A 27,122-nucleotide genomic window follows, 5' to 3' on the forward strand; every position below is an offset into this window, starting at 1 on the left:
TTTGAAAAACAGGATACTTTTTGGCATTTTTTGTGGAAAAACCAATTACTTTTATCAAATTTTGGAAAAAAATGAAACTTCTTGGCTATTTATGCAAAATGCGAAACTTTTTGCAACTTTTGGCAAATAAAAGGTCAAGGCATCTTAGCAATTTTTTCATATAGCAAAACTTGTTAGAAATTATTGGCAAAAAGTGATACTTTTTGAAAATTTTTGGAAAAAAAGCAAAACATTGACAATTTTAGCAAAAAACAAGACTTCTTGGCTATTACCTTATGGAAAAAAATATCTCAACTTTAATGAGCTCAATTTTTGGGAAAAAAGCGTGATTTTTCAGCAATTTTGCTAAAAAACGAGATGTTTGGTCAATTTTTTGCAAAAAGTGAAACCTTTTGGCAATTATTGTGCAAAAATGATATTTTTTGACAATTTTCGTCAAAAAAACTAAATTTTTCCATTTTTGAAAATTTTTGACAATTCTTGCAAAAAAAAACGTGACTTTTGGTATTTTTTGAGGGGAAAAAGGATACTTTTTGGATTTTCTTTTTTTTGAGAAACCACAATTTTTAGATATTTTTAGCAAGAAACGAAGCTTTTCGGTATAACCACAAAAAAGCGGAATTTGTTAGCATTTTTGTATTTTTCGCAAAAAGCAAGACATTTTCTTCTTATAAAACAATCGTGTGATGACGTAGCAAAAGTATTTTTTAAAAATTAGGAGCATTTAAATCACCTTCTGCAGTGCATTTCAAGTTCTTCATACCACAAATCAGGGTATAGGTAGAGGTACCTATTTGATTCCACTCAGAAACCAAAACGTTTTCGAATTTGGCAAATTTTCGTGAAATTTTCAACGATTTCGGGACACTTTCTCATTTAGATTTAGAGGTAACAAAGTGAACATTATGGTGGGTCGTTTTTCAATATCTCTTAAAAATTTAACTGATGCACCCTTCCAATAAGTAAGTCAGGGCCAGATACGACCTTAACAAGACGTGGAAAAAAATTCGGATTTTCAAGTCAATATTCAACAACCCCCTCCCCCCGCCATCAAACAAGAGCCCAAAGCTCAAAATAAAAAAAAAATTCTCAGCAACTTGCGGAAACATTTTTTCATTCTCTTGTTAACGGATTCATTGGGGGGGGGGGTGTTTATAATTACAAGATTATTACACCCGTAAAGTGGAGGGGGGGTCAGATTTGGTCAAAGTGGGATTTCAACACATTTTATAAGATTCACCAAAAATTAAAAAATTAATTTGGTTACTTACAGGTGTTTTTGGTTACACTTTTTCAAACCCAGTTCAGTTTTGTTGAATCAGAATTTGAGATTTCAAGGTTTGAAAAATTCTTTAAAAAATTTGCCACTTCTCACCTCACGAGGATTATGAAGAAATTTAGGATCATTTTACTTCAGCGTCTCTCTACCTTCCTACGAAATTTCAAGTCAATCTCATCAGCGATTTTTTTTAAATATGTAATTTCAGAAAAATTCTTTCCTTATTATCAAATTTTTTTAATACAATTTTTGATATTCATATTGAAACCTCAACATTTTGAAATGAGGTTGACCAATGTGTAATCTATAATCATCCTATGGCTGGTAAAGGTACTACTATACCAATACCAAAGCAGCATAATTTGACATTGTATTGTAAAATGCATACCTCTACCTACCTATATGGTAACACTTACGGTTAAAATTGTGACCGCATAGCAATAAAAAAGAAAGAGAAACGGGTTTTTTTAACACTTTTTTCTTCTTCTTTATCATCATCGGTATTTGCGATAATCATATTTAAGATAAAATAATTAGGAGATTAATGATAAAAGCGAACGTGTAAGCGTAATTTTTGTATACAATATAAACAGTAGGTACAGCAGCCAAGAGCACAGACGTACTCGTATGTAAGCATGCTGTACTGTGTAGTGTATCGAAGAATATGTTATTATAATTTAAGGTAGGTAGGTATAAGGTACAAGCGAGTTACACACTACACATTCGAGCCGCTTCGGTGAAAGTTTTTAAAATGCATTTAGAAATGACTTTTCGTATTTAATTACGTTCGTCATCTAAGATACATTAAACGTGTATGTGTATCCTTGTGATGCAATACGAAAATACACCACCAACACCAGCACCAGCACCGTACGTATGTTCGAGTAGTTGTACTAAATTTATGGATCCGCGCATTCGTCAAATTGCTATGATATCATTTACAAATAATACGAGTACAAACGCAAGTAATAAGTATTCGGTGCCGAAGCGATGCACGCCGGGCTGCTTGTTTGTTCAGAGAGGATATTTAGAATAATTGGATCGTTTGATGAGTGCAGTTTGAAAGCAAGAGGAAGTCCGCAAGTCAAGGTCGAAACTTTGTTCAAGGTTTAGGACACGATGAATGAAATTAATAAGTGTTGACATATTGAGGTTTGGGAGCTTTAGATGGTATTGCAGAGAGAGAGAGAGATGAGAATGGAATCGATGGGTAGGTTTGGGTTTGATTTATTCGATTAAAAAAATGATACCTAATTGCAGAGGTACCTATAACTGGCGGTATACCTGTATTAAAGATAATTCGTGATGTGCGAAATATTGAACGTGGGTGGAGAAATTCTTAACAGTATTTTTTTTTTTACAAGTTCCTAACATAGTATACAGTATTGTATGAATGTGCTGTACATATCTTTCCCACAAACGCGTGATTTGAAAGTACAAATGACCCAAAATATGTATCGCTAATTTGTCTTTATGGAGCCGATTCATAATCTCTTCCTCGCAGTAATTTCTCTCTGGGCCATTCCATGCCAAATCGGCGGATTTTTGCACGAGGGGCGTCGAGAGGTCTTCGATATTTTTCAAAATCAGATCATGATTAGAGGTCATTAAACGATGACGAATGACGCAAACCGGACATTTTTTTCGATTTTTTTGGTGGAGCTGTAAGGCTTCAAAGTTCTCCAAGATGGCCGAAAATGGAAAATTTCAGTTACCAATTGCTTCGGTTGTACGTGGTATAGAATTTTGAACTTTTTTTAAAAATTGTAGTACTTTGAGAGGGTAATCGACGAATGATGTCAAAATCAGTGTTGCCACTTTTAAAAACCTAGAAGAATCGATTTAAAAACTTCTAATTTGAATATAACCATGATGTTCGCGAGTAAAAATTCTGAAAATATTCTCAGTTTTAGTCCTTTTTATACAGAATAACATATATAGTCGGGGAGCCCGCATAAGGATCTATTGCACTCCCCTCCCCCCGTCGATCCTCCGGAACAACTTTTTTCTTATAGGGGGAGTCCTAAGGAACATTTCTAGCCCTTGTACTAAAAAAAAAGTGGCCCTACTTACAAAATGGTGGCCATTTTGAATGACAGGTTAGCCGAAATTGCAGATTTTGCGTTCCAACATAGGACATGCACGAAATTTTTCAAACCGTGAGTACAAAGGTAGATCGAAAGATCAGGCAAAAATTCATCACCTGTCAAAATTTCAAGTGCTGAAGTGCGTTTTTCGATTTTTGGTGAATTTTTGAAAATCAAATGTAGGCCAAAAATGGGGGAGAAAAATCAAAATTTTACCAAATTGACCAAGAACCCTATTTTCGACATGCCAAATCGATTGGAAACTGTTTCAAACCGTTTTGAGCAATTCTGGAGCCTCCAGCAGATTTTTGGGACTCGAAATTTCCACAAAATTTCATCAAAAATGGAGTTAGAAAGCTGTAATTTATTCTGCTAATTGCAATGCGCTACGAAGTACTGCAGGTGGATTTCAAGTCGTTTTGGAGCCTGCAGCGACTTTTTGAAAATTACTGGAGCCTCCATCAGATTTTTGAAACTTTAAATTTTCACAAAATTTCATAAAATGGCGATGGAAAGCTGATATTTACTCTATACCTTAATGTTAACACCCTCTGAAGACTACTTCAGGTGGGTTCAAGTCATTTTGGAGCCTCCAGTGACTTTTTGAAAATTACTGGAGCCTCCAGTAGATTTTTGAAAATTGAAATTCCCGCAACATTTTAACAAATGGAGTTGGCAAGCTGAAATTTACTTCGCAAACTAATTTCAATACGATATGAAATCGACTACATGGTGGTTTCAAATGGTTTTGAAGTTTCCAGCTACTTTTTGGAAATTTCAATTTTCCAAAAAAGGCCATACGACTTTTCAAAAAGTCGCTGGAGGCTCCAAAACGACTTGAAATCCACCAGCAGTCGACTTCGTAGCGTATTGAAATTAGTTTGCTGAATGAATTTCGACTTTCTATCTCCGTTTGATGAAATTTTGGGGAAATTTAAAGTTTCAAAAATGTACTGGATGCTCCAGTAATTTTAAAAAAATCGCTGGAGGCTTCAAAACGACTTGAAATCCACCTGCAGTTGCCTGCGTAGCGAATTGTCATGTTGAAAATAGGGTAAATCCCAAATTTCAGCTTTCTTGGTCAATTTGGTATAATTTTGATTTTTTTCCCTCATTTTTGGCCTAAATTTGATTTTCAAAAATTCACCAAAAATCGAAAAAGGCACTTTAGCACTTGGAATTTTGACAGGGGATAAATTTTTGCCTGATCTTTCGATCTATCTTTGTACGGTTTAACCTCGGAGGATCGACAGGGGGAGGTGCAATAGATCCTTATGTGGGCTCCCCAACTATGTAATATAAAAAAATTGGACTGATTTTTTTTTGATTTTCGAGAAAAAAAATTACAAGTTCGGCACTTATTGCAAAAATACCATCAGAAACCTAAAAAATGTAAAATTTTTGCATTTTTGAGATATTTTACCAATGTGTAGACAAACATTTGAGAACAATTTCCCTCCCACGCAATTTTTCAACGAATTGACGAGAAATGCCATTTTTAGTGTTATAATTTTGAGAGTGAAACTTTTGAAAAAATTTCGATCGCCACTGTTTTAAACAAAAGCAGAAACATAAAAAATGAATATTTTTGCCTTTTTGAAATATTTCACCATAATATAGACGGACATGTGAAAATTCCTCCCTCCCCCTAATTTGTCAGTGAATTTACAAGAAATACCATTTTTCTGACTATGATTTTGCGAGTGATACATATTGGAAAAATTTTGCCACCGTTTTAAACAAGTGAAAAGAACTCCATTTTCATAAAACTTTTTACTAGGGGTGAAATCTGGTCAAGTGGAACGATTTTTACTTGGCCAAAAATTTTGACTACCTGTTTCAACTTGGGTTCCAGAATATTTTGTCTGAATCAACTTTTTTCATTCCACTTGAACCGATGATGTGTTCAAGTGGAACTGTCGGTGGGGGGGGGGGGGGGGTCAAGTGGAACGAAGAGTTTCCCATAAGAAAATAATAGAAAATTAACGTATGATTCTGAATTTTTAATATATTTTTCGCCTCAACGAGAGCTTTGATTTGGTATTTTTACAAGCTTTCTATAGGGTGAAAAATACCTAATGTGGACAGGAAGATCCGAAATAAGCATTAGAAAAATAAAAAGTAAAAAGGATTTAAATTTTGAAAAAAAAATATATCGAAATGGTAAAAAACTTGAACTAATTTTCTCATATTAAAAATGAAGGAGATCGAAAAATTCAAGTATCAGAGAAATAAAATACAAATAAAAATATATTTTTCAGGAAACAAAAAAAGTTGAAATGTCATGCAATATGGATTAATTTTCTGATATAATCAAATAATCCACTATTAACAATTGCAGGGTATTCCAACATATTCAAAATGTATTTTCGACATTTTATTTTGTTACAAAATTGTTTATAATTTAAACTATCTTCTAAAAAGAACTTTAAAATAGCACACATTATATTTGTTTTCGATCATGGAGTTCAAGACCAATCAATTCTCCTTCCCCATACGATCTAATGAATAGAAAAAGGAACGCATTTCATGCGATAGTTTTTTTTAAAACGACCATATTTTCTTCTCAGCTTTTGAAAATATTCGATTTCGATTATTTATTTCTGGCCACTCCGAATACTGAGCGAGGCATAGAGACATTCAGACATGGACAACAATACTTTATACGCGCTGCTAATTCGAATTTTTCAGTAGATAGCGCCTCAACGTGAATAAATCTCGATTAACGCGATCCCCATTCCCAGACGATGATTTTAATCGCGAGCTAAATATAACCCTTCGGCTGGATTCTTATTTAACTCACAATAGAACTAGTTGCTATTCATCAATCAACACACGTTGGGATGTTTGAAAAAAAAATATATGAAAATAAAAATAAAACCTTTTGAAATGCGCGCGTATCTATACAAAATATTGTTACCGAAATAATTCATGGTCCGATATTACAATGTGTTCGTACATAAACCAGACTATAAATTAATTTTTTACCTACATCTCCTCCAGTATATGTACCTCTACCTATCTAGTTTATTGCCACATACTCTCTAAAAGCCCCCGCAATACATCTTCTTTATAATCTGAACAAAGTGTAACCGCCTATATGACGTATTGTAGAAATATATGGCAGGATTGCTATAGGTACCTATCCAAACTGTGAAAAACCTATCACACCTTCCCTGCTGCCGTCATTCACCAAGGCTATCATAACAATTTCACCTGAACGAGATGGCTTTCAGCAAAAATAAATAATAATTTGCATACCCGTGCAGTACTATTTACTTATAATAATCTAATAGGAACGATTGCGGGGGGGGATTGATGCTGAGCCTCGCTATAGTACAATCTACGATATTTAGCGCTTATAAACAATGCAGATTTAAATAAGAATTAACTTTTTCTCATCCTAATTAGCTGGTACTTCACACGTGTTATACTTTTCTAGGTCATCGCTATATGTACGTTTAGTTTAGTATAATTGCCGGTGCATAATAATTCTAAACTCGAATCCATCATATACACGCACACCCCCACCGAAATAAAATTTTTCCTTGTTAAACGATAAAAGTGCAGAATAAGTATTACACGCGTCAAGGAGTCAAGGTTCCAACTGCCGAGAAGCGCCAACAAGAAGAGTAAATTCGTTAATAACAAACGTCGCCTACCGTGAATGCAACTTCATCATCAAATGAAAGCAAAAGTTTTTTCAACCATATATTGAATTGCTAATTTACACAGAATACGACGCGACTATGAGATGATTTCTTCGAAATTTTCTTAATTTAAATGCAAGCAAAAAAAAAATACCTACACCTTACGAGGTAAAACCGTTAGAAAAAATTTCAAATTCTTATACTTGTACAAACATCGAAGCAACAATTTATTATGACCAACGTAAGCGAAACCGTAAGTACTGGTAGGTAGAAATCGCAGCTTCCGAAAGTCTACCTATCTCTCTCTCTTTCTTGTCAATTAGAAGCGTACAAAGATTAGAATCTAATCGAATTCTTTCGTATGAGTTTTTGTTTGCAGATGGTTACATGTTGCACGTATCAGCATCGTGAGAGTTAAGGATGGATGAGGGGAGATGAGTGAGAGGGGGGTTTAAATTGAAAATAAATGTTTTATAAAGTAACAGGCTCGGAATTCCACCTTTTGTCGGTTCATTTGTAGTGTCCTAGCACAGGTGATGGCTAAAGGCGCCGAAGATACGGAATTCAATTATATTTATCAATACAGATGTGGATAACTGCAGTGTTTCGCGAGTGTGTTCAGAGGCTGGAACAATGCTGTAGCTTGGGTAAAATTATGGATTAGATTAAGAAATTATGTGATACAGAAAAGGTGCTCTGTGAATTGAATAATTGAACCAGCCAAGTTCAGAAAACCTGTATGAACAAAGCAAATATCGAATGTAAAAGCCCCACTGAAACGAATGGTGCAAAATGGTTGCCATATTCGGAATCAGCGACCCTAAATTAGTATGAAACGGTCTTTGATGTAGGCCAGTCGTTTTTGTAAACTGTGTCTGACTCAACCAGAAGTACTTACTTGTGTCTGATTCAACCACAGGCCCTTACTTGGGTCTGAAAACACCCACTGATTGAAAACCGGGTCTGATCCAACCACAGGTGCTTACTTGGGTCTGAAAACACCCACTGATTGAAAACTGTGTTTGATTCAACCACTGGTCCTTACTTGGGTCTGAACACACCCACTGATTGAATCAGTGTCTGTCTCAAACACAAGTCTTAAATTGGGTCTGAACACACCCTCTGATTGAAACAGTGTCTGTCTCAACCACAGTTGTTTTTGAATCTGATTGTTTGGTTTTGGCTGGAATGTGGGGTAGGTTTCATGTTTGTTTTTTGAAATTTTAGGAAATATTGAATTTGAAACACAGATCCATACCTGGGGCTGAAAACATCCACTGATTGAAACCGTGTCTGTCTCAAACACAGTTCTGTTGTTTTTAATTCTGATTGATTGGTTTTAGCCAGAATGTGGAGTAGGTTTAATGTTCTCTTTTTGAAATTTTTGGAAAGGAAAAGATGAAAAGACAAAAAGACAGAATGAATGAATGAATGAATTAATGAAATATGAAAAATAAAATAAAATTCCAGTATCGAAATAAAATAAAATGAAATTTCAATATTTAGTTCAGTATTCAGTTTAGTTCTGTTCAGTATTCTGTCCAGTTCAGGATTCACTTTCGTTCAGCATTTAGTTCAGTTCAGCATTCAATTTTGTGTTCCAATGAAAGATGTTTGAGGGTAAAAATAGAAAATTTAAAAAGTTTGTGAAAAATTATGCTTTTCTGATTGTTTGGTTTTGGTCAGAAAGTAGGGAGAGGTTTCTCGTTGATTTTTTTGAAATTTTTGAAAAATATTGAATTTGAAACTACCATAGTGTATCTCAACCACAGGTCCGAATTTGACTCTGAACACATCCACTGATTGAAAACTGGGTCTGATTCAACCACAGGTCCTTACTTGGATCTGGAAACACCCACTGATTGGAAACTGGGTCTGATTCAACCACTGGTCCTAAACTGTGTATGATCCAACTACAGGTCCTTACTTGTGCCTGAAAACACCCACTGATTGAAAACTGGGTCTGATTCAACCACAGGTCCTTACTTGGGTCTGGAAACACCAACTGATTGGAAACTGGGTCTGATCCAACTACAGGTCCTTACTTGTGTCTGAAAACACACACTGATCGAAAACTGGGTCTGATTCAACCACTGATCCTTACTTGGGTCTGAAAAGACCCATTGATTGGGAATTGGGTCTGATTCAACCACTGGTGCTAAACTGTGTCTGACCCAACCACCATCTAGACCTTACTTGGGTCTAAAAACACCCACTGATCGAAAACTGGGTCTGATTCAACCACTGATCTTTACTTGGGTCTGAAAACACCCACTGATTGGAAACTGGGTCTGATTCAACGACTGGTCCTAAATTGTGTCTAATCCAACTACAGGTCCTTACTTGGGTCTGATAACACCCACTGAGCAAAAACAGGGATCTGATTCAACCACTGATCCTTACTTGGGTCTGAAAACACCCACTGATCGAAAATTGGGTATGATTCAACCATTGATCCTTACTTGGCTCTAAAACACCCCCTGATTGGAAACTGGGTCTGATTCAACCACTGGTCCTAAATTGTGTCTAATCCAGCTACAGGTCCTTACTTGGGTCTGAAAACACCCACTGAGCAAAAACAGGGGTCTGATTCAACCACTGATCCTTACTTGGGTCTGAAAACATCCACTGATCGAAAATTGGGTCTGATTCAACCACTGATCTTTACTTGGCTCTGAAACACCCACTGATTGGAAACTGGGTCTGATTCAACCACTGGTCCTAAACTGTGTATGATCCAACTACAGGTCCTTACTTGTGCCTGAAAACACCCACTGATTGAAAACTGGGTCTGATTCAACCACAGGTCCTTACTTGGGTCTGGAAACACCAACTGATTGGAAACTGGGTCTGATTCAACCACTTGTCTTAAACTGTGTCTGATCCAACTACAGGTCCTTACTTGTGCCTGAAAACACCCACTGATTGAAAACTGGGTCTGATTCAACCACAGGTCCTTACTCGGGTCTGGAAACACCCACTGATTGGAAACTGGGTCTGATTCAACCACTGATCCTTACTTGGGTCTGAAAAGACCCATTGATTGGGAACTGGGTCTGATTCAACCACTGGTCCTAAACTTTGTCTGATCCAACCACCGCTCCTTACTTGGGTCTGAAAACACCCACTGATCGAAAACTGGGTCTGATTCAACCACTGATCCTTACTTGGCCCTGAAAACACCCTCTGATTACCACTGATCCTTTTATATGGGTCTGAAAACACCCACTGATCGAAAACTGTGTATGATTCAACCACTCCACTGGTCCTAAAGTTTACTTCTTCTTGAAGATGTCCCTGGAAAATTTCAAGTCCTCTAGCCGTACAGGAATCCCACGTAGGGGTCTTAAAACTGAAGTCTTCACTTTGAAATGAAATACAATTTTTAGTTTTCTGAAGGCAACTTGAACAGTGGCGTTTTGAAAAAGTGGGCTCCAAAAACCGAAAAATGTCCCTGTTTGCATGTCTTGTTTTTCTAATTTTCCCTAAGGGGAGCGATGGTCCATTCGCTCTCTCTTATTGTCCAGTGCACTGAACTTGAGGACTGATGAATTGCTATTATTTCAACTCACATTGAGCATTTTAGAGGGTGGAAGCTGGCAGAGGTGATCGAGGTTCTGTAGAGGTAGCAGTACCCAAAAATTGTATAAAACCATTTTTTTTCTGACACCTCTTCTCCATGCGTGCAACTAGACTACTCAAAATTTTTGTGAATATTTTTCGACTCAAAACGGGGGGGGGGACAGGTGATCCTTGCATGGAACAAAAAAGAAGTTCCCGATAAACCCTTTGAGAAATTTGATATTTACAAGAATAACGTTTCAAATGTCACTCACCAATAAACTTATTAAAAGCAGATTTTTATACCTTTCGTTATCGACGAATTTATTTAATGGTTAATTTGACGATTACACGCGTCGTATCTTTTATCGGTATAGAAAATCTTTCGAAAAAAAAACCACACCTAATGATTTCGGCGAAAAAAAGGGCTTCGCGGTTCGCACGCATCTATCTCATTTAGGTAGTCATAAATAATTCGCCGAAATTACGCGATACCTACGTTCGCATATGACACGAGTCATTCACCTGGTTTATGTTTACAAGTCGAATATTTACATCTCGACCAGGCACTCTATGATACTGATCGTACTAGGTATATTATATTATGCAGTGCGAAAGGAAAGGGAGCTTTAAAAAAACCTACGCGACGTGAATTTCTTTTTGAAAATTATTTACAAGATGATGCTAATTTATAAACGGACATTTTCATTGAAGGTATTTGAACCTGTTGCCAAGGACGAAGTGAAAGTATTAAAATGCCAGAAACTCGAGTCTCGAACCCGTTTCTTATTACACTAACTCGATTGGTTATGTCTACACAAGCGCAACGCGTATATAAGGGTAATATACCTGTTAATGAGATAACTGGTTTTTCGAAGTTCAGGTGTAAACGAGCAAACACCGATATTCATTTTAAGACGATGGAAAAATTAATATTTTGTTGGTAAGAGTCATCTCCTCGTTAATTATTTCCCATTCGAGTTAATCGGTAGATGATTAACATTTCGTGAGTTAGGAGTCTGCTTTGATTAGCGGCGGAATATTCAAAAATTAAAATTAAATACGTGCAGTGCTGTGCGCGGTGTCGATTGAAATACGAAAGTGCACTGTAAATGATCGTATAAAAATACATATGGATAGCGTGTAGCGTGTAGCGGGCAGACTTTTCCCAAAAGAATGAAAATTAGTGTACAAGTTCAGGGCTATCTGCAGTCGTAGAACCTTGAAACAGGTGTATTTATTTAAATCGAAATAACAGTTTTTAAATAGTTTTTTTTTCAAGACCTAGTGATCTGATCTGTCTGCTTCGTGAGTTGTATTTCTAGCTATTTTATATTGGAAGATTTTTCTAGTGAATATTATATTTATTAAGGTGTGAGATGATTTTTTGGATAAGGCGAAGAAAGAGGGAAAGAGGAGAATCCGAATGAATCGTGTGCTGTGAATATGTTCAACTGACTTAGTACCTATTTACTTTTTTCATTGCATTTTTTTTTTTTTAGACTAACTCGAATATACACATAGTCTGTAGGTACATAAGATTTCTGTTACTTAGGCATATTAATTCGCAGCTAAATTCATTTAGGTCAACGAATGAAGGGGTATACGACGATGTACCTACCTAAATGTGCGGGAGTAATGAGCTAACGTGTGTACACTTATTGACTTATTAGGTCAATGAGCGCTATAATTTTCCACTGTTATTGCCTTATTTTTTCAACGGTGAAAATTATGAAAGCAACGTATCGTACACAGGCACGGATTAGATTGAATTAGATTAATATTTTTTCTTCGGATTAACTGAGTATTCGATCAAATTTTGTTCTCGCGTTTCAAGCAATTATAAGTAGGTACGAGTAACTTCGGAGATGCGGCGAATTGAAATCGTACATTTTTGAGAATTACTTCCATAAATTGTTATTTTTATCTATCAATAATTAGCGGGTATCTGATTGATTTTTTTTTCCAATGCGGTAATTATTTGGAATTGTGATATTGAAACAAACTAAACAATGCTGTTGATTAGGAACAGTTTTCAGGGTTATTTCTACGATGTGATTGGTCGAATTGTAAAAATTACGAGGACTTTCATTCGTTAATATTGAGTGATCTGATGTTAGAACAATGATTTTTGATGAAAAAGTTGTCGATTTTATGACTGCTTTGAAGAAATTTTGTTGTGGAACAATCACAGCTTCGCATATTGCTTTTCGTGTTGAATTTCGTTTTTTGAGGATCTTGGAAGTAGGTACCTCTGAATTGTTTTGAAATCATTGTTCACATCAAAAGAAAATTTTTCAGACGAAAGAGTAAACTGGAGAGATGTTCTTCTGACAGGAGAGGTATCAGTGGCGGATTTAAGGGGGGTGGGCCCAGTACGCAAAACACTTCAAAAGGGCCCACTTCAGAATAAGCCCCCCTACTCTCAGTGACGTCGCGAAGGGTTGAAGGGTTTCTCTAGGGGAGGGGGCGACAAAAATTGTAATTTTGCTGCAATAATCAAAGTTTCAACGTGCTGAGATCACTGTGGTATCAAAAAATTTTGAAAATCTAGTGGTTCTGTTCAGAAAAAATGAAAAATTGGCATTTTTCATACGCTTTGAGTATTATGAGTAAGTATTTCTGGGATTTTTCTGTTTAATTTTCATATTCGTAACATTCGTAAAAGGAACACCTGGAATGGCCCGAGCGAAGCGAGGGCAAAATTTTTGGAAAATTTGTGATTTGAAAAGTAGAACAACGTCAATTTTAATGTAAGAATTCGGTTCTGAATTTTATCAATGGTTTCTTGAGATTTTAAGCGAGGGCAAAAGTTTTTCAAAATTTATAGTTTCAAGAAGTTAAACAGCAGTAATTTTGAAGTGAAAAGTCAGATTTTCCACCACTGACATTTTTAAAAGTTTGAACAAAAATACTTTCTAAGCACAATTATGAATAATTTGAGAAACGAGGGCAAAAGTTTTCGAACAAGATGAGAATTTTGAAAATAGATGGATGATTTCGTCGACAAAGTAAAGATTTTTCCGACAATTTCTGACGTCACGCAATAGTCGTCTTGGACGACTGAGACGAATATAGGACGACTTGAACGACTGGATTTTTGACTGGGGGGCGACTCACCCCCTATCACGACGTCATTGCCCACTCTCTACTCTTAATGTAATTTATATCATGTTTCCTGTCTTGTCTCTGTTGCTCATTTTTTTCCTCATTGTGAAGTTTTTATTCCCAATTTTTTTCATCAAGTTGAAGGTTCAAATGAAGGGCCCATCATTTACCTTAGGGGCCCACAGCCAGGGGGCTCAGTACGCATTTGCATTTTTGAGTACATGTTAAATCCGCCACTGAGAGGTATCTCAACTTGCAAGAACATTTTTGAACTGGACGAAATTAAATCGAAAGAGCGTACAAAAATATAAAACCAGGTAAAATTTCAGTCGCTATAAAGTGAAATTATTGATTTTTGTGAACTTTAAAAAATGAAAAAATTGAGTCAAAAATGGATAAAAAAATTAAAATTTCACCAATATGGTCTGGAAAGCTGAAATTTGCCATGTACCCAATTTTCGATCCCCCGAATCGATTGGAAATATGCTTTCTAGCTGTTTTGAGACGTTCTGAAGATGCGATTTATGAAACTTTTGAAATTGTGGGCTTTTCAAAATATGGCTGGACCACTAAAGAACGGCTTGAAACGATCTCTGATTGACTTGAAATGTTGAAATTATTAGAGTATAAAATGTAAATTTCAGCTTTCCAATTTTATAGTGTGAAAGAGCTATTACCCGGGTAAAATGGGTGATTTGTCCTTATCCTCGGATTTTGAAACTAACCAGCGGAAGTTGTTCCCCTTATAATCTGAAACCCCGGATGATCAAATTTTCAGGTCGCCAGATCACCTCTAACCCTTTTAAAAAGGATGAAATTGCAATTATTTCAGTTATTTTTTTTTCCAGCATTTTTTATATCAGTAAAGGAATTTTAAAAATGCAAAGAACTGATTTTTTGAACATTTTCCCGCCTAAATTCGTCAATTTGGGCGAAAAAAAAGTCCTCGCGATATACATTGTACACTTGAAAACGTCCAACTACAACCAACAACCCGAATTTGAACCGAATTTGTCAATTTTCACAACGTGACATAAGTTTGTATTTAAGAAATCAAATTGCATGATTTTGGGAACCCCTGATGAACCCTGTTCTATGTCACCCAAGTGGTTACAATTCATGTTCAGACTAATATCAACTCAAAATACATCAAAATGCAATTTCAGAGAAATTAAAAACCTTCGATTTTTTTCACTTGCGATGAGATGCATTTTATCCAAATTATTTTTAAAAAAAACTGACTTCGACAAAAATAAGTGAAAAATTTTTTTTCGCGAATATTTTGCATTAGTTATCTATGCCAAAATATTGAAAGATATCTTTCCTGAAACTGGGGAAATATTTTGGAACGGTGTGGTGCCAATTTTTTGGTCGTTGTTGCCAACTTCAAAAAATCGGAAAATTTCCATAAGTATTTTACCTACTATTTTTCTCGATTTATTGAAATTGATAATAACGACCAAAAAAATTGGCACCACTGGACCACTGCGTTCCAAAACATTGTCTCAGTTTCAGGAATGATAAATATAGGTAAGTTTTAGTATTTTGGCATACCTAATTTTAGCGAAATGTTAGGTGAAGAAAAAATTTTCAAAACACCAATTTCTTCAAAAATTAACGATTTTTGAATTTCTAACCGCTCAGTAGAACCCTAAAAGTGTTTTCAGATTTCGACTGCAATAGCATTGATCGACGCAGAATCTCTAATACTTTCGTTTCGGACTAACCAGTGAGCCATTTTTCCCAAAACAGGTTTAGTACAGATGAAAGGAGCGGAAAACCCACGATTTTTTCAAAAATTTCCCCTGTTTGAGGTCTCATATCATCCCTTTCACTCGATGAAATGAACTCATCACAAAAAAATCAAAATTCGAAAAAATTCAAGAAATGAACGAATTTTAATTTTTTTGCTACGAGTGTGATTTTCATCAGCTTTTTCATGAAATACGTCAGAAAGAGGTCAAAATAAGACAACTGAATAAATTTAAACTTTTTTTGATGTTTGGAATTGAAAATTGAATTTTTTCGAATTTTGATTTTTTTTTGTGATGAGTTCATTTCATCGAGTGAAAGGGGGTTTTCAACTTTTTTAACGGATATGTAAAAATAGTGGTCAAATGGGTCAACTTCACCAATCAAAACTTTTTTTCATGTTTTAAATCAAAAAATGACATTTTTTCCCGCAAACTTTCAATTTTTTAAAATCGACTTTCTAATAATGCCATCTCAAATTTTTAATATGTTTTTCAGCACAAAAAGTTGTCCATAATATATTTTTTTCAGAATTTTTGAGAGTCGGAACGATATGAAAACTACGTTTTGAAGCTTTTCGAGCTAATTTTTCGTACGAAAAAAAGTGGCAACACTGATTTTTATGATATCACCAAAAAGCCTATCAAAACACCTAACTATTGGATAAGGTTCCATTTTGGTAGGTATCGCGATTATCGAGTTATCCACTGCTGAAATGGATGATATGTATTTCAAGTTCACTGAAAACTTTGACACCCCCTAGAGCCTTTAAAAAAGGACTAGAGGGCTGCGATTTGCGCCACTGGTCATCCCTTCTAAAGGTCTTTCCGCAGGAAAAATTTCTAAAAAATCGACGACTCCCCCCTCCCTTATCACTTCTTGGTCGAATTGACGTGGGCAGTTGGACACCCATTGGTAATTTTGAAAACTAAGGAAAATTCGAGTTGTTCCTAATTCTTGCAGATTCTTGACCAGTGCATTAATGTGAATAGGTAATTTGAGCGAATATGTATTTAAAACTTGAAGTATGGTGACAAGGATGAAAAACAGAGGTGGTAAATTAATTTTGAAAATCGGTAGTCATTTTTGGACTTTTTATCATCGCATTCACTTACGACTTCTTTGACCCTGAAACCAAGATAATTCTGATTTGATCTTCGAATCAGCTGAAATATCTACTGATTTCAACATTTTTGGACCACTGACTCCTCGTTATGGTTTTCAAGTCTCTCATACCCAGAAAATAATTTCATCTTCATAAGGAGGACTCATTTGAAAGATGGGAATGTTCTGCAAAAATTATTGTTGCTGGCAAGTTCCTTCGTCTTTTTTCATTCGAGACTCCATTATCAAACACAATGACAATAACCATTAGTGAAATTTATTCGAATAGGTAAATCTAGCATAATATTATGCTAAAAGCTCGATAATAAATCAAGTACCGCAGATGAGCGAAAATAAAAACGCCTGTAAGTATATTCAACTCAGCCATACACAGCAAAACGAATCCCAACCATTGAAAAAAAAATTAACGATCGCGTCTCGGGACGCGACCTTATAATCACACACGACGCGGGCACGGGTTAATCTCGTACATCTCTCAATCAAAATCAAATACGCGCAAATGAGTTATTATATTGGTCGTGAGAAAAAGAAAATTAAAATTTTACGCATCAGACCTTGGATGGAACGTACCTTACCTACAGAGCTACTCTTCATGCACATACATACTCTGTACGTATACTTAAAGATGACAGCTAATGATAACAGGACCACGACCATACCATACCATACGTCGCTCATCGAGACGTCAGCGAGCGTCGGTCGCGTTCCAGCATCATCAGCATCCGAATCCGAATAAAACGTACAGCGCCACCGAACGTCGTCGAAGAGCTGGTCAAATATCAAAAAAATCTAGTCCGGCTTTCTAATGATGAATCAATAACGTCTATTCCAAGTAGTTCGGTAACAAAACCCCAAAAGGTAATACTAGAATGCCGCTCCCAGGGGAGAGTTTAGCCTTAACCTAGGCACTGGATGGCCGACTGCAACCTTTCCCCTTTCCTATCTTCACTTTCTCTGTTTATGCCTTAAGCTAAAAATAAAGAAAAAAAAACGCGCGGCAACGAGATGGCTATTATTTCAATTCAAGTTCACTTTTATCCGATGAAGTCTTTCGTTTGTTTCGTGCACTCTTACTTTCTAATTTCGCTTGTTAGTAAGCTGCATTTGATATTATTTTTATACATGTAAGCAGTTGTACGGCGACCGGCTCTTCGCAGCTCGACTAGCCGAGTATGGGGAAAATACCAATATCTAGTTCCCATTTTACATGTACAATTTTTTCACTCTCCACTACCCTCGTCTCTGTCTCCTACTCTACGCACACCGATACGATTGCATGTAGCTTTAGGTACATCTATAGGTATAGGTATTCGAAATACCGTGCTTTTTGCCCCCTCCCTTACCCGCTCTCGCATCGTCTTCTCGATCAAAGCACACATTATACGACTGAACCGGATGAATATTTTATCCGTTAGATATGTTGGTACCATTACGTAGAACCTGATCTTTGAAAATTCTACAACTTATCATCGCCGCAGCGGCGTTCGATTAATAAACAACATCGACCATCGAGCCATCGACCAGTGACCAGTCGACATTACAAACAATCCCGTCGACCGCGCCGTAATAATCGTAACATTAGATAACCCAGAGCGAACGCATAACCAATAAATAACTTTTCAACTCGGCAAATGTAATGCGAGTGTATTAAAAATAAAACGCATAATATTGATTTTTTCTCGTAACGTCGTCGTCTTCGTCTTCGTCGACGCCGCCGTCGCCAGTCTGATACGTCGTCGCTGGAATCGCGGATTGTGTAATGGAGAAGAATACTCCAGCAGTCCTGGATCGATCACAAAGACCCTTCTTTTACGCGTTTCCTGGCGTAGAGGTACTTTATCTGACGTAATTCCACATGTGTGGAGAAAATGTATCGAATTCCGTTTCGTTTGGAGTATCGTAAGGGACGATGCTGGACAGGATTTCGAATTGGTTGGATCTTAAAATTTTCATTTTGGATTTGGATTAATTTGTTTGAATTTGGTATTTTTGAAAAATTATATGAGAGCTTGTAGAGAGATACGTGAGGATAAATAAAAACTAAAATAGGCACGTAAGCACGTAGTTTGAGAGTTCCTACACCTAATTGTCAAAGAGCTCTGGTTAAACGTTAACTTGAAATTTTTTCTTCGTTTTATTGAGGTAATTTAGCCATAATTTTTTGCTAGGACCCATAAAATTCAAAAAAATTCAAAATGTGACCCACCCTAGAGTCCAGTCTGTGAAAAATTAGGAAAATTCAAGATAATCGAGCCATGTTCAAGAGTTTTCCACTCCTTGGTTGCTTTTTTTTTCAAATTTTGGTTGCTAAAATTACTTTTTTTTTTAATTTTGAAAATCTAATTTTTTTCCAAAATTCAGTTCTCTCAATTCTCAGCATTGCCTACATTGTGAAGAAAACAAGAAAATATGTTGAATGTATCAACAGCGAGTAATATTTAAAAGGAATAGTCGAGGAGCCCGATTAAGAATCTATTGCACGCCTCCCCCACCCTTGGATCCTCCGGGACTACTTTTTTCTTGACGGAGGAGTCCTAATTGTAAGCAAAACTTTCTGAAAATTTTCAATATAAAAGTGAGAATTTTTGAACATTTTGTGGCAAAAAAGCCAGATGCAAAAAACTTTTTTTTTTTTAATTTTTAACAAAAAAGCAAAGCTTTAAAACAATTTTTGGAAAAAAGTTTTTCTCCTTTAAAATTTTTTGCAAGTGAGCAACAATTTTCAGCAATTTTTGGCAAAAACGGTAAAATTTATTTAAAAATTTTTAAAATCGAAAAAGTGAGACTTTCTGGCAATTTTTGGCATTATTTGTTTAAAAAAAGAGATTTTTTTTAAAAGCTTGTACACAAGTTTTTCGAAAAAAAAGTACCTAACCATAGTAAGTAATCAAAAAATAAAACAAAAATCAACTAAGTAAAAAGATTACAACATTTTTTATGCAGAAAAAATCACAAAAAAAGCTAAAACATGTCAATTAGAAATGTACAAAAGATTATGAAACAACAAACATTCCAATTAAAATCTAAAAATCATACTATAGATTGAGACTTTGAAAATTTTAACAAAAGCAAGACTTCTTGGATATTAACTTTAGCCAATTCTTGTCATAAAAGTGAGAATTTTTTGCCATTTTTGCCAAAAAAGTAATATTTTGACAGTTTTAGCAAAAGGTAGAGTTTTTCAAGTAAGTAATTTTTGTCAAAAAACTAGTTTTTTGGGGAATTTTTATTAAAGAATTTATGTCTACTTTTTGGCCTTTTTTTTGCAAACCAGCGACAAAATTTAGCAATTTTTAGCAGTTTTTAGCAGAACAGTGGAACTTTATGGCAACTTTAGCAAAAAAACGAGACTTTTTGGCAATCTTTGACTTTGACTTTTATGGAAAAACTGAGATTAAGTATTGCTAAAAAGCGAGAATTTTTGTCAATTTTTGGCAGAAATATCAAACTTTATAGCAACTTTCAGCAAAAAATTAAGATTTTTTGGCAACTTCTTCGGCGTTTTAAGAAAAAATAAAGATAATATAGCTAAAAAAGCGAGAATTTATGTCAATTTTTGGCAAAAAGCAAGCCTCTGGGAAATTACTGGAAAAAAGTGATACTTTTTTGTAATCGTGGGACTTTTTTTTACAACTTTTTGGTAGACAAAAAGCAAAACTTTGACAATTTTGACAATAAAGCAAGGATTTTTGGCATATTTTGACAACAAAACGAAACTTTTGGGTAATTTTTGAAAAAAAAGTGATACATCTTGGATTTTTTGCACATAACTAAATAACAATTTTTAATAATTTTCTACTAAAAGATCATATCATTCGCACTTCAGAACCAAATTGTGAGCTAGCGAAGTTGGATTTTTGGAAATATATCCTGTTGATACGTTGGTTTTTTACAACAGGAATAAATCTTGAAATAGAAATTTGAAAATCGGGTTCTAAGATGCTGGGTGAACATTTTTGTGAGATTGTTTTCTGGTAAAAAAATTTTAAAAATACTCAAGTAGGTACACAATTTAGGCTATCAGAAAATTTCATACTTTTGTGTCAGATCTTCCAAATATCCACATTTTCAAGAAAAAATCTCTCCCGAGGGGCTCTCAAACAGTGTGGAACTCCCTAAGATGGGAAAAAATTTTAAAAAAAGAACTGAAGTCCATGAAAAATTTTTTAAAAATATTTCATTTCTGGTCAGAATCTTTTTAAATAACCCCTGTTTCAAGAAAAGACCTCCCTCGGCCCTCAAACTTTTGAATGGAGCCCGACAAAGTTACGCTACAGGAAAATTCCAAACAGGAATGAAAAATGTTCAAGAAATTTCAAAAATTTAGAATCATTTTTTTTGTGAATTTCTGAGATTTTGCTGTGTTTCTTTCCCTCTCATCCTTCTTTTTACCAATTCACGGTGAGTTTGTCATCCTTCAACACTTCCAATAGTCGTTATTATTCTTCTTAATTTTATATTCGAAAAAATATATAATGTACTTCAATTAGATTAATTTCTACAGTTCACAAAAATTTTGTAATGCATGCCCCTTCTGCCTCCAAAAATGAGCCAACATGGGGCAAAAAATATATCGTATATTTTCTAGTTTCAAGATCAAAGTAGTCAGTTCTATTATCAAAATATAAAAAAATGAGTGAAATTTAATTTTTAACATTTGAAACGACATTAGGAGTACCTATCTCCCTACTTCCCCTTCACTATCAGTTCACCTGATCAACTCAAAATCCTTGAAAATGATTCAAGTATTCGCTTCAAACTTTGAAGTCAAAAAAATGGTTGAAATAAGGAATATCAAATACCTATAGAATTATTAAGCAAAAATTTAGGGCACATAAAACCCCTGCTAAACATTTTTTAAAACGAATCAAAAATTTGTTTACATCCTACATATTTCAAACTAACTATTTTCCAAGTTGATTAAGCCATTATTTTTTTCTCTCATTTTAAACAATTTTATAATATTCTAATTAGATTTCTTAATGTTTTACATTCCTATGCAGCTGCAATGCAATTTGTTAAATTTTACGTTACTCTCAAGCATTTCATTGCACATGCACATGCACATGATGAAAAATTTCACTTTTTACAATTTTCTCGTCTTTTATAAAAAAAATTGCATTTTTTAAAACTTGAAACATCATTCGTCAATATTCTTCATTCTTTTCAAGTTTAGACACATAAACGTCTTTAGAATTCGCTTTTTTAATAAAAGTTAATTTTTTTCAAATTTTGAAAATGAATTTTTCTGATTTTTCTTTGAAACTAGCTTCGCAAAATTTAAATTTTGAGAATAATTAAGAAAACCACTTCAAAATCTTTTGTATTAAGAACTTCTAGTTCAATTTTCCAAAACAAATTTCGAATTTTAAACCACATCCAGATATTCTCGTGATAAAATTAATCATCAACAATGAAATAGGAGGGAAAGGAGGGAAATCTCAAAATCATTAACGTAGGTCAAGTGCCACCTTGGCATTCTCAACACCTCATTTCATCTGCAATATAAATTCTGGAAAGATCCAGTTAAATACATTATAATATATAAAACTTCATTCAATAAAATCTTAATTAATCCGGCGTAACCCAACATGAATGAAACCGATTAATAATAATTTGCCAAAAAAAAATAAATACCCGTTTTTCACGAAAATTGACGCCGATAGGTAGGTACGAGTACTAAGGTACTTACTTACGTACGAGTATATAATCGTAATATTATTATGTATTCAATACAGTTATTTATTTAGTTTTACTTTTTAATATTTCGCCAACACTTTATTGTAAATATTAAAGTGTATATGAAACTGATGATTGTTTAATTAATAAATATTTTTTTTCTTTTTCGTCGCAAGTATAACACTTCGATGTCGAACCCAACCTCAACACCGAGCTCCAATTTAATAAATTAAAAGTTAATTAAAAAATCATAATTTCAAATACTTTCACGAATTAGCGGTTGGTAATATATAAAAATGAATACTTCATTATGTATTCATTTCTTTACGGTAATGATCTTAATTACGTTTGATGCCGTTATATACCTACCTACCAATGTAGGATTCCCTTCCATCTGTATTCAGTTTGTCATCGCTGCTGCGAGTATGTGCGATATGACATGTGTGTTGCGGTATGGCATTCGACGAAAACTCGTCTCTGAATTTTATTGTACCCGTAATATAAAGTGTTGGTTAGAGCAGAAGGCAAGATGCTTGAAATTCTCAAAATTAGAATCTTCTCAAATTTCGCGTAATTCTTGAGAGCATACCTACTTGATGAAGACGAGATGAGGATTAAGATGCTACTTCATTTGACAAAACTTTGCATTACATGTTCTGTTCATGATTGCTGAAAAATAAATCATTTTTTGAGAAGAGTTTTCTATAAATCAATACCCTATCCTAGTATCCTTAATCCTTATATATGTAGATCTTCTGAGCCGACTACAAGGTGTACGATTGGCACAAAATCGCTCGTAAAAAATTGAAATGAATAAAACAAATTAAAACAGAGGTGATTTTTGACTACTTCGAGGTCATTGAATCCGAGTCCAGAGACACCAGAGTCAATTTTGGGCGGTCGTCGTTCCTTCATAAAAAATTACAATTTTCCCCTCAGAAAAATTCGATTTTCTCAAAAACATCACATGTACCCTATAAACTTTGAGCTCACGACATCAGATTAGTCAAACATCACTTTACAGAAATTTCATCAAGCAAATTTTCAATATTAAATTTCATTTTTCAATGTTTGGCGAATTTTTGAATAAGATAAAATTTTTGATTGAATTGAGGTCTGATTTGTGTCCATTATTTTGTTGTGTACAATTTCAGCAAAGAGGACAACTTTTTGACAATTAGTGTCACAAAAAGTAATATTTCTTCGTATAAATCTTGCCAAAAAAAAGTTTATTTTGGAGCATGCTGATAAGAAAGCGAGATTTTTTGATAATTTTGAGCAACAAAATGAAAATTTTGCAAATTCTGTAGTTTTTGGTACAAAAGGAGGCAAGTAGCATTTTTTTAAAAGTAAAGAATTTTTAGCAATAATTTTTGGCAAAAAAGCGAAACTTATTGACAATTTTGAGAAAAAGTGAGAGTTTTTAACAACTTTGCAAGAAACAGAACTCTTAGGAAATTATTGTCGAAAAGTTACACTTTTTGACAAGTTTTGCAAAAAAACAGAACTTTTAGAGAATTATTCGCGAAAAGTGATTTTTTTGGACGATTTTTGGTAAAAAGCGAGACTTTTAGGTAATTTTTCTGAAATCGAGAATTTCTGTTACAAAGAAAAACGTTGACAATTTTAGCAAAAAGTAATGCTATTTAGGAATATGTAGTTGACAGAAAGTGATATTTTTTTGCAATTTTTGCCAAAAAATTGGGCTATTTTTCAATTTTTTGGTAAAAAGCAAAATGTTTTGGTAATTTTTAGCAAAAAAGATCAACTTTCGAGTATAGGTTTACAGGTTTACAGGTATTCTCTCAATTTTTGGAGAAAAGGTAACCGGACACTTCCCCGAATCCACTTTCCCGAAAGACGTTTTCCCGAATGTCAAAATCCCGATTTTTTTTATCCCGAATCCATTTCCCCGAATCCGTTTCCCCGAAAGACCTACACCCGAAAATTAAAAGAAAATTGAGTTTAAAAAATTTGTTTATTTTTTAATCTCAGAGATTGATGTTATTACCTAAGGAGCAGAGAGGCATAAAAATGATACTTTTTATGCGAAAAGTCGAATTTTTCACTTTAAAACCTTTAAAATTGAATATTTTTTTATAAATTTTAATTTTTAAAAAGAAAAGAAATAAGCCCTTGCTTTGCTTGGGCCAAAGCTTTTGAAAATTTCTATAAAAACATGTTTTTCTTTAATCACAGACCCTTTTTTTGCCTGACCCGCGCCCTCCAGAAAGCTTAAGTTCGAGGTCTGGTAAACTGTCCCCTTTGCCCCACTCTCGATGGCCGTGAGTAGGTACCTATTGTGATTAGAGAAAAAATTTAAAATTTTGCTGATATACTAATATGATAATTAAGATCATTTTGAATTTGTAGGTACCTACCTACTCGTCTAACCGTAAGTATGAATTTTAACCCAGTCAACTATTTGAAAAGGGGAGAGGTGTCTAGTTTACACTGAGGCATTCGGGATATGGACATTCGGGATTTCGGACCTTCGGGTTACTGGTTCGGGTACACGGCATTCGGGTAAATGGATTCAGGAATACAGAAATCGGGATTTTGTCATTCGGGAAAATGTCTTTCGGGGAAGTGGATTCGGGAAAATGTCCGGTAATCGGAGAAAAAGATTTTTCAACAATTTGGCTGAAAAGCGAGATGATTTTTCAATTTTTTTAAAAGGCAAAATCATGCAATGGCAAAATAATGACACTTTTTTGCAATTTTCGTCGAAAAAGTGATATCTAGTTTCTTTATTTTTGTCAATTCCTGCCAAAAAAGTGACTCTTGAGTACATTTTTGGAAAAAATGAGGTTTTCTGAAATTTTTTTGCAAAAAATTAAAATTTTTACCAATTTTTAGCAAGAAACGAGTCTTACAATTAGGTACCTAGGTAATTGCTAAAAGTCGTGAAATAGTCTCACTTTCCTGATAAAAATTTGAAAGAAGTGAAAAGTTCTGATTTTTGCTGAAATTGTTTACATTTTAATCGAGTTTCATTATTAGATTCTAATTGATATATTTTTATTGTTTCGTCGTTTGTTTTTATGTAGGTATATTTTTCGTTGAAATGTTGTGGGGTTTTTTTACAATTTTTTTTTACATTAAAATGCTTCGCTCGCATCTTGTTACTTTTTGGTTACTTTTTTGCGAACATTTTGGTTGCTAAAGTTACTTTTTATGGAGAAAAGTTAGCACGAGCTCTGTAAATTCACTCTTCGTAGATTTCTACAAGTTTAAAACCTTTGACCTGCTTAAAAATTCAATCATCAAGTTCAACACAATCTTCTATATTTGTCCAAACATATTAATAAATCATGACGCCGGAAATACTGCGATATTTGCTGGGTAGAGCGACTTTCTAAAATATTTTCAATAGGTAAGGTACCTGCAGAGATAAACTCATCGAATGGGTGCATCTTGGGAAGATCCATCGTTTGCAAAATACACTCTTGTATACTCGTATTTGTTCCAAGTTTCTTTACCAATTAACTTTTTTTTTTTTTTTTTTTATTATTAAGCTTTCCTAAAGTTCTATCTATATTCTCTCTTCCTGCTAATTTTTTGTTATTGGGTGTGTGATTTTATTACGATTATAAACTCATATCAAATAGAACTTAAACGACCCTCTAAAGTCTGCAGCTTCATGAATCACGAACGAGTAATGCATTTTTAAAAGCTCGCATATACTTAGCCCTTTCATTTTATACGCTCAACCTTTCGTCACGAAATAAAAAGAACAAAAGTAAAATTAAAATTAAGAAATTGGCCCGCTCATCTTTCAACCTATCACTGGCTGGTTGCTATAGCTATAAGAAAGTAAAGTATACTTAACTCATACTACTAGTCTTGGGAACGTTAATAGGTAGTCATAAGCCTATACAGTAAGGCACGATAATCATCCAGTTTTCTAATTAATTTTACCAAAGATGCATCATTAAGCAATGGTACGTGAATAGCGAGTAGGTATACTATAAGGAGGATATGCATAGATATGGGCATAAGATCAAGCATCGCACGCACCGGTATCATTAATGGCTTTATATAATAGACGAGGTATAGGCATAATGCATTGGTTCGCGGACCGCGAATCACATTTTATATGGACAAATTGCCGATCGAGCTTAATTGCTCTGTGGTATGTATCGGTGAGAAATGGTAATGAAAAGTGAAATTCAATACCAGCCACAAAGATACCTCTGTATATATCTTACGTATCTTATGTTAGGAGGAAGATGTGGTCGCAGGTGGGCCATTTGTTGACGACCTTGGGCAGAGGAAGACAAACGGTTGCGCCTTAACTTTCATAGATTATGCATACACGCAACACGAAGTTGTTAGCCATCCCCGTTGAACCCTTTCAAGATCATATACCGGTGAGACTGAGAGTGAGTGAGATAGAGAGAGAAAAAAGGTAACATTTTGTTGTTGTGGTGCTGCTGTTTGGGACTGGGAGAACTCATAGGCCTTATTTCCCTTTCTCTAGACGTCCAACAGGTTGCAAACGAATACTTTGACTCGCGTTCGTCGCACTTTCTTCTATCGAAGCCGACTGTTTACATGTTACTTTTCCGAATATGTACTACAAGTGATGTGACTCGTGTCGTAGGTATTCCTCGCTCGTGTATTTACCTGTGTGCTAATTTATTACTATATTCTATACATCGTGTTTGACTAAAATTACACATTTTACCGTAAATTATCGTCGGATTTTTTTTTCTCCGCTATTTTTTACTTATTTTTCGTTCGCGGATTTTCGTTTTAACGAAAGTTAATGTGGTAAAGTGTGTCGTTTTTTTGATAATCGTTCGCGTGTTTATTTTATGGTGTGATCGAATTATATTGCGTAATTCGATATACAACGAGGAGATAATTTAAACCGTA

General features: G+C 34.7%; 1 protein-coding gene across 2 annotated transcripts in view; it reads left to right on the plus strand.

Annotated features, from left to right (window-relative positions):
* The window catches only part of LOC135841607 (putative mediator of RNA polymerase II transcription subunit 26), a 137,129-nt gene that overhangs the window by 26,372 nt on the left and 83,635 nt on the right, over nt 1-27,122 (plus strand). Inside the window, exon 1 of one of the 2 annotated variants that reach the window (XM_065358637.1) lies at nt 26,616-27,119. The exons of the other annotated variant lie outside the window; for it this stretch is intronic. The gene's annotated coding sequence lies outside the window, so the exon portion shown is untranslated. Of the gene's footprint in view, nt 1-26,615; nt 27,120-27,122 lie in introns of those variants that run through there. 2 annotated transcript variants of the gene reach the window in all.

Source organism: Planococcus citri, chromosome 3, assembly GCF_950023065.1.
Source record: "Planococcus citri chromosome 3, ihPlaCitr1.1, whole genome shotgun sequence".
Lineage (NCBI taxonomy): Eukaryota > Metazoa > Arthropoda > Insecta > Hemiptera > Pseudococcidae > Planococcus > Planococcus citri.